This window comes from Silene latifolia, chromosome 5 (genome assembly GCF_048544455.1).
Source record: "Silene latifolia isolate original U9 population chromosome 5, ASM4854445v1, whole genome shotgun sequence".
Lineage (NCBI taxonomy): Eukaryota > Viridiplantae > Streptophyta > Magnoliopsida > Caryophyllales > Caryophyllaceae > Silene > Silene latifolia.
In genome coordinates this window covers 36,128,179-36,137,890 of record NC_133530.1, presented here as the reverse complement: position 1 = coordinate 36,137,890, position 9,712 = coordinate 36,128,179, and the positions used below count along the sequence as shown (strand labels likewise).

At 31.1% G+C, this 9,712-nt stretch overlaps 1 long non-coding RNA gene across 1 annotated transcript; it reads right to left on the bottom strand.

Moving 5' to 3' along the window:
• Positions 1-4,380: 4,380 nt before the first annotated feature.
• Positions 4,381-8,187, bottom strand: LOC141656062 (uncharacterized). The gene is made up of 2 exons (XR_012548315.1): positions 8,077-8,187; positions 4,381-4,684 (listed from the first exon to the last, which is right to left on the bottom strand). It is a non-coding gene; the product is annotated as an uncharacterized LOC141656062 (long non-coding RNA).
• Positions 8,188-9,712: the final 1,525 nt, after the last annotated feature.

The following is a 9,712-nucleotide window of genomic DNA, read 5'->3' as shown; positions in this document are numbered from 1 at the left end:
ACCTCGGGAAACCGAGATGGTAACAGCCTTTCATGCTAGGGTAATCCTTGGTAAGGTACCTTGATATGAGGGGATCTTACAATCTGCCACCACCACACCCTCACCTCCCTACTCAATCCACCACCACCACCACGCACACCACCACACGACAAACCCCACCCTCCCATCCCAAAACAGCCCAGACCCACCACAACTTTCGACCACCACCACAACAAACCCCACCCTACCATCCCACAAAAAGCCCAAATTAAACAACCACCACCCAAAAACCAATACTCCTCCACGGCACCACCAGATCCGCGACCCCACCACCACGACCAACCACCAAACCAGATCCACGACCGCCACACCAACACCAATAACGACGGCCCACACATTCTCACAACCCGACACCCTTTCTCCACCATTGCCGACCACCACCAAGCCACCACCCTTTCTTTTTTTTTTTCAGATCTGTCACACGACACCCACAACTGCTTCGTCGCCTCTTTTTTCTCTTTCTCTGACTTCAATTTTTTTTTTCTGATTTTTTTCACTTTCTCTTTTTTTTTGCGGTTGGTTTGTCATGGGTGTTCTTTTTTTTTTTTTTTGTTCTTTTTAATTTCAGATTTAGCATTATATTTTTGTTGTTTTTTTCTTTTATTGTGTTATTGTATAGATCTGGTTTTTTTATGATTTATTTTACATTTACACTCGTATTATTTGAAAGTTACACTCGTATTATTTGAAATTTACACTTGTTTTTACTCTCTTTTTATTAGATCTAGTAGTTTTTACCTGTGTTGTTGATGATGTTTTTATTTGGGTTTTTTTTTCACTCTCTTTTTATTAGATCTAGTAGTTTTTACCTGTGTTGTTGATGATGTTTTTTTTGGGTTTTTTTTTCACTCTCTTTTTTGGGTTTTTATTAGATCTAGTAGTTATTAGTAGTTTTTACTTATACTTATATTTTCTCACATTTACACCCATGTTTCTTTAAATTTACACTTCTATTTCCTCACATTTACACTAATATTTCTTTAAATTTACAGTTTATTTTCTCACATTTACACTCGTAATTCTTTAAATTTACACTTGTATTTCCTCACATTTGCACTCATATTTCTTTAAATTTCTACTTGTATTTCCTCACATTTACACTCATATTTCTTTAAATTTACACTTCTATTTCCTCACATTACACTCGTATTTCTTAAAATTTACACTTGTATTTCCTCACATTTACACTCATATTTCTTTAAATTTACACTTGTATTTCCTCACATTTACACTCATATTTCTTTAAATTTACACTTGTATTTCCTCACATTTACAATCTTACATTTACACTTGTTAAAATTATATAAATTTGCACTCATCTTTTGTGGACTAAAGTTGGTGGTGGAGGACGACGGTGGTGGTGTTTGTCGGTAGCCGGACTAAAGTTTTACTCGTAAAGGATCAAAGTTACATTTGTAAAGGACCAAAGTTAAACTCAAAGGACGAAAGTTACACTCTTAAACCTTCAAATTTACACTCGTAGACCTTCAAATTTACACTTAAAATATCACATTTACACTCGTAAAACTTCACATTTACACTCGGTAACATGTTAAGATTATCTAAATTCAAATTTTTATATAGAAAATTGCCTAAAAAATCAAATTTACACTCTTAAAATATTTACATTTACACTCATGAAAACATCAAATTTACACTTGTAAAATGTTAAAATTATATAAATTCAAAATTTCCGTCACAAAAATCAAATTTACACTCTTAAAATGTTACATTTACACTTGTAAAACATCAAATTTACACTTGTAAAATGTTAAAATTATATAAATTCAAAATTTCCGTCACAAAAAATCAAATTTACACTCTAAAAATGTTACATTTACACTCGTAAAACATCACATTTACACTTGCAAAATGTTAAAATTATATAAATTCAAAATTTCCGTCACAAAAAATCAAATTTACACTCTTAAAATATTACATTTACACTCGTAAAACATCACATTTACACTTGTAAAATGTTAAAATCATATAAATTCAAAATTTTCGTCACAAAAAATCAAATTTACACTCTTAAAATGTTACATTTACACTCATAAAACATCAAATTTACACTTGTAAAATGTTAAAATTATATAAATTCAAAATTTCCGTCACAAACAATCAAATTTACACTCTAAAAATGTTACATTTACACTCGTAAAACATCACATTTACACTTGTAAAACTCATACAACATTACATTTACACTTCAAATCAAACTCAAACGATTAATTAGGGGCTAGAGAGAAAGAAAAATTAATTAGTGTATAAAAATTTGATTAGTGGTAATTTTTTTTGGTAATTTTCAATCTCAACCACTCATCTCAATCCAACCATCCACATTTTTTACGTTTTCTTTTTAATAGCCCTTAATCAAATTCATCTCAACCATCCAATGAGTCCATCCAATGGCCCTTAGGATGACTTATGAACTCAATGACACATGTTGGACTCATTAGAACTCCTATATATATATATATATATATATATATATATATATATATATATATATATATATATATATATATATATATATATATATATATATATATATATATATATATATATATATATATATATATATATATATATATATATATATATATATATATATATATATCCGTTTTAAGAGAGACTTATTAATCTTAGAATGGGTTCAATTATGTTGTAATGAACATTGATGATTCATGATGGCATGGGCCGAACAAAATTATTTAGTAACCTATATGCTTGATCCATAATAACCCTTATTCAGAAGCCTTTCTACCATTATATATACGGTCGTGCTAAAGATCATCGACACTTTTACTAATTATAAATGCGACAATTAACACATCTTTCCAATATTGCCCCCCATTAACCCAATTTGCCTAATTGCCTCTCTTTCTCTCTAATCTTTCTAAAACAAAAAAGATGTTTTTTTGGAAAAAAAAAATCGTAATTTAATTTACGAACTTTTCGATTAAAACGGTTTTAAACATATCGACTAATGACGGTAACAACGATCAAGCTAGTAACGATGTTCAAGAGATATATTTACGTTTCAAGTTTATGATTTGACGAACGGATTATCGATTATCGATCCACACACCCAAAACTAATTTAAGACGGGAATTAATAATTTTTTTTTTAAAAAAAAAAATTGTTGAAAAAGGGCCTGGATGAAGAAATTTTCCGTCCAGACCAAGGTCCGGACAAAGAAATTTTTCGTCCCGACGGAAAATATTTTCGTCCATAAATGTTTTTTTTTTTTATTTTTTTTTTAAAAAAAAAATATTTTTTTTTCCGGACGAAAATATTTTTCGTCTGGACCTGGGTCTGGACGAAAAATATTTTTGTCTGGACCTCGGTCTGGACGAAAAATTAATTGTCCGGAACTTGGTCTGGACGAAAATGTTTTTCGTCCGGAAAAAAAATACTGACTTAGATTAATTTTTGGTGCCGTAATCGATAATCGCTAATCCGTTTTAACAATAACGATTCTATTCTAAACTACCTAAATCTACTAACTAATTACAATTTTTTTAAAAATTAAACTAGTTTAGATTCTTATCGTCGATTTCTTGAATTTGCTGACGGAATTGAAGCGGTGGTGACGAAAATGTCGTACTTGAAAAAAATGTTAATATATGGGAGCTTTAGAGTGAGGGGTAGATTAGAAAAGTCATTACAAATTGTCGACGATAATTAGTAATGTGTCGACGATCTTTAGCAGGCAGGTATATAAATACTTAAATAGACACCTTCCAAGTTCCAAACTAACCCAAACTCACCACTTATACAATCATGACTAGGGATGGCAGCGGGACGGGGACCCGACTCAGACCCTTTGGGTCGGACCCTAATGGGTCGGGTCTGGATCTGAAGTTTTGAGACCCGTGCGGGTATGGGTCGGGTATGAGTCTTAGATAAGTATTTCGGTCCGGTCCGATTTATGGGACCCGGACCCGATCCTTAGACCCGTATACTTAAAAAAATAAATTAAATCTTAGCTTAACAAACACAGTAACACATATGGTTCTATTTTCCGGATTGTGATCCTCTCTATTTCCTTCTCTCAACCCCATTTAATAATAACTAGATTTTGTGCCCGTGCGTTGCACGGGTACTAAAATAATTTATACCAATATTGTGTTCCACTACCTTATATTTTAGACTTTTAGATGTAAAATAATGTGCATACATTTAAATTCTTCTACGAATATGAGAATACACACATTCTCATTTGTGATGGACAGACGGGCCAAATAATACCCACATGGCTAGGGAAAGACAAACTAAAAATCGGTTCTTGATCATGCTTTGGTGTTTGATGATATATGTAGAAACAACAAATTCCTATGATTGAGTATGAGAGTAATATATATAGGTTAGCATTGCATTGTCTCATTGTTCATATACTCGTATAGTTGTATATATTTTTTCTAGATTAGGATCCTTCTCGATAATGCTGCTGAAATTTCACTCTTTCGGCTCCCCCTTGTATATATAACCTGTAAGGTCACCTGGATCGTACTCCAGGAGATTTACTAATAGCGAGAAGTTCATTGTAGTTCTTCGGCCGTGCTCCGCTCCTTTCCTTCCTCGCTGCTGCAGCTCTCGTCGTATCATGGTGTTGTGTATATATATAATGAATTACATGACCCTAACAATTTGGTTAGATTAAGAAGATAATAATTTTTTTGGTAACTAATTAAAAAAATAATAATGGAATAACTTGAATCCTACTATACTTGGAACTATTGTTTACAATATAGACATTTGACCACACAAAGACTACGGAGTATAACTCTATCACTATATAGAAACCAAACACCAGTCACTCGAAGCTCCTATAAGAAGGCAAATAAACAGTTTGCTTAACCAAACACCAGTCACTCACATTGTCGTTTATTTTATTAAACAATGCAAAACATCAAGTAACTCGGGCAATTAGGACTGTCATTATCGTGGAGACTAAAATTATTTCACACAAACACACAAGTCATCAGCAACAACTCTAATCTGACCATAGTGAGGGGTTGACAAAACATTCTGATATACGGATCGGGTCGAATACGGGTCGGGTTAATCTATTAACTTTCTTTTTCCTCGCTTTTTTGTATGTAAACATATGTGCATGATTGCTCAAAATTAGTTCAGGATGTAACTTAGTCGTTTTTTTAGAAAAACATATACGTAACGATTTATTTTCTTAGATAAACATTAGGTTAACTAAAAATCATATATGAACAATATAAAAACGTATCAACCCAATGTATCTTATGCAAACGGAAGCCGGACATCTTTGTTTTGAAGGAGAAAAATATAGGGAATAAGAACACCTTGATTAAATGATTAGATTAGATAAGTATGAATTCCGTAGAAGGATATGGAGGCATATATATACACCTTTGTTAAACAATTAGCAAATCATTTTAGCAAAACTTATCAGTTATTACTTTAACTCTTATCTCTTAGGTATTGGTTTTTACGATTAGTACGGAATGTGTGATTGTAGTCAGTACGTGAAGATGTATTTGTAATCTCGTAAAAGACTTAATTTAACTAATATTTTATCTGTTTCTTAAAAAATGGTACTTCATAAAAGAAGTAATACACCAATAATTGCAAACTTCTTGTTGACCTACGATAGCAAAGATCAATAATAATTATGCTTCTGTTGGGTTGGATTCATGGCAACGCACGTATAAAGTAGAGATGTCAAATATGATTGTAATCACCTTGAATAAAAATTGTGCGGAAGTTCCTGCATACAAAAATAAATAAAAACGAAAACAGTATCTATATAATAACATAAAAAGGAATCTTGAGCACCTATCATAAAGACACGTGGCACTCTCTAGACTCTTGTAATATGCCATGTCACGTAAGCTTTGACTACCCTACAGCCTTGATCCTGAATTACTCATGGTATTCCCTTTCATCGGTTATTTAAGAAAAAGAAACGCACATCGTCGTTCCTCATGCCTACTTTAATGTCTTTCCATTAAATTCATTAAAGAATTATCATTACTCTTCATTGAATCCAATGCACCTTTTGCATTCTAGCTGTTACAACTTACAACCATATACGTCTCTTGCATTCTCGAGGTGTTTATAAAAAGGGACATGCCATGAGGCCGAAGTACTGATTGGTGTGTGGATATTAGAATAGATAAACGTGAAAATCACCACAATCGGATTGTTGTTGTTGCCATATTTCGATCATAATCTTCCGATTCCACCGTGGTGTTCGGTAATCTCTTTCTTTTTTTGATTTTCGACTTATCGTTCTTTAGTCTACTCCTTTTAATTGACGGTGTAAATTGCATGTAGAACTGAATTGCGTTTGATTTTGAATTGCAGTTTTAGGTTGTTATACGCTAATCAATAATGTTACCCAAGATGTTGCATGGAAAAGAACTGGCATAAAAGGCCCTAGAAAGTACTCCGTAACTTTCTTATGAAGCAAATACAATTTCATTGAAGGTAATCTTCTTATAAAGAAACTACCAGATTTTTATATTTTGATATTTTTTCCCTTAGTACGGTAAATTGAAAGTGTGAAGACTTAAGAGCTACTCACCATTTTGTAAGTGGGTGTTGAAACTATATTATGTTGTAGTGTGTGGAATCGGTGGGTGTTGAAACTATATTATGTTGTAGTGTGTGGAATCGGTAATACGTGATTATGGTCCACTTTTTTGTTGAAAAAATGGGATAAGTTTGATAAACTGACATGTTACATGTATGTTACTCTGTTATGTGCAACCTTAGAGCTCGGTTTCTTTTTCCTTGCTTGATATTCTCCCTCTCAATTTTTTTTTTTATTTACTGATTGGAATGGAGGAAATATTACTAATTATTATAATTTATTTTCGCCGTAATAATTTTTTTATGGAGGTTCACAATTATTTGTTTGTAAGAAAATAAGTACTCATAATGGGGAAGTTAATTGAAAGGATATCATATACTCTTTCCTATTCCGAATAACTGTCCCATTGTTGAAATGACATAAGAATTAAGAAAGTGAGTGGATAGACGGAAATGGAAAATGAAAAGTACTAATAGGATGGGTTAAAGGTGGGGTTATAAATAATGAAAAGTAAAAAGGATAGTATAGTCATTATGTAAGAAAAAACATTACCAAAAACGGGCGGTGGAACAGTTATGTGAATAGACGGAAATGGACAATGGAACGGTTATTCGGAATAGAAGGGAGTATCATATTACACGTTTCAATTCTTATTTTTTTTACAGCTGTATTGCTCTAATAAATTGTGAAACTTTTTCTTCTATATGCAGCTACGCCTACATACAACTTGCAAAGTTGAGTTTTGTCAAGACATGTTGTCAAATTAGATGCTTAAGTGTAGCTAAGATTGGAAGTTTAGGATATGCAAAATTGAACTTGAAAGAGAGTCGAGTGTCAGAAGACATTTACAACAAAGTTTGAACTTCAATGGGCTTGCTCCATGAACAAGGACTGAAAATTGGTAAGAAGCAGCACATTGATTCTACCACACGATCACAACTCTAACGAAGACAAATTACATTTATTCAATCAATCGAATAAAATTTATGTATTTTGTAGATTAGCCTTCATGTGAATGAAATTTATGTACCCCAATAATATGATATAATGGTAAAAATGAGTTTATATTTGAATATTTGATGAGAATCTCTTATAAATTTTACCATAGTTAGGTTATTAATGTATGTCCTTAGAACACACGTTAGAAAAAACCCTTTTTAAAAAACCTCATGTGTCCCTTTGATATTATAGTATCGACCACTTCCGTCTTTTGGTGTTCATGCGTATTCGTCCCCAAGCTTATAAAGCATCCTTTATCCTATCCCACAAGACATTACTTTTAATAAAAGAAGAAAAATGATGTCCATGACAAGCCCGTGATTTTCACGGGGGACAAAACTAGTTTATATTTACAAACCATATTATGACGTTAATTTATATGGAAAACAAATCCTTGAAATCAATATGAAATACAAAGTTAACAATAATATAATACAAAAACAAAAGTTTGATGGTCTTACCTCGTAAAGTAGTTTTGTCTCTATCTAATATTCTTATTAGAACCTTTGTTTATGAGAGTAAATACGAAAGAGTTAGTACCTGCAATCAAAATAATAGAGTAGAGATATTCAATAAACTAAATCGTACAATTATTAAAAACATGGTTATTATACATTTGAAACACACACACACACACACACAAAAAAAATGCAGGTGAAAACGGATGGGGAAAGAGTGTTTTTAGGGTTGTCTTACAAAGAGGATGAATGCATATAAATATATTGCTAAAGTGTTTGGTACGTACACAAATTTTGTAGCTTATCAAGTTTATATTTTAATGTTTTTTTTAATTTCTATCCTATCAAGTTCATATTTTAATGTGTTTTTTTGGTTTAAATTTATTAAATTATTTTTATGTTATCATATGAAATTTTATTTATAATAAATAAATAATATATTTCTTTATCTTATAGAATTTTAATTTTAATTTTAAGTGTTTTAGAAAAGTTGGAATCTCTGAGAGTGCCTGAAAAAAGTCTATTTTATATATATACTAGATTTAATGCATGTGCGATGCACAGGCCTAGAAGTAATGTCGTCTTATTTAAATTTTGATTAAGGCTGACAGAGTAAATTCTATCATGAAAAAAGAAATGATTATTTGGTCATGTTTTATACAAATACAAAAAGACTGAACAGGCTTAAAATTATATTGTATTAGTTTTGATTTTGATAGCTTTTGTAGTCATTGCGAGGAAATATTTTAATTAAAGATAAATAAACGATTTTGACGAAAGGGTGATACTTACTTATGTAGTTGTTGATTCTTATTCTGTTCATGAATTATAGAGTCGTTTTAATTTTCCCGATTAATTATATTAGCTTATTATGGCTAATTTGTATATAGAGTATTTATTAAAAACAAAAACAGAGACTCATCAATAATGAGTTTTGTTGTGAACTCCTTTTTAAGTTTAATATTTTTCTTTTTGATTTTGATTAAATAGGCTTAAATAGCATAAACTTACTACTCCAATATTTATATACTTACTAAAATTTCAAGCTTGAGTTTCTTAGAAATTCCAATCTTTTAACCAACTTAATAGAATCTTGTAGAGAGTTCACAATAAAAAATGCATTCATATAAAAAAAATGTAGCGAAAGAAATAATTTTTAGTAGGACTGTAGGAGTACCCATCTAGTCATCCACCATAAAATAATCTCCTATACAATCTCAAATTGAAATATCTCCCATACAATCTCAAATTATTCAATACTAGTTTGGATGCCCGTGCGTTGCAACGGGGTAATTAACTTAGCCAAAAAAATGGTTATAAGGTCTTAATATTTACTTCTTATATTATTTATTTAGATATGATCAAAAGTCAAAACATCTTATTTAAGAGACGCAAAAGATGTTAGGTTGATACCTAAGTTCCAAGGATGCCTCATATTTATAATCATAAGACCACTATATCTTATGTTAATCTTTCAATATGGGACAATTATATTATTTTTTTATAATCCTACATTATTTTTCAATGTGGGACATATAACAACATACTAAGAAGTACACAATTTTATATATGTACAAATTATATGAAATCTACACGCTAATGATATTATTTTTACCAAGAATCAAATTATGTTATTTTC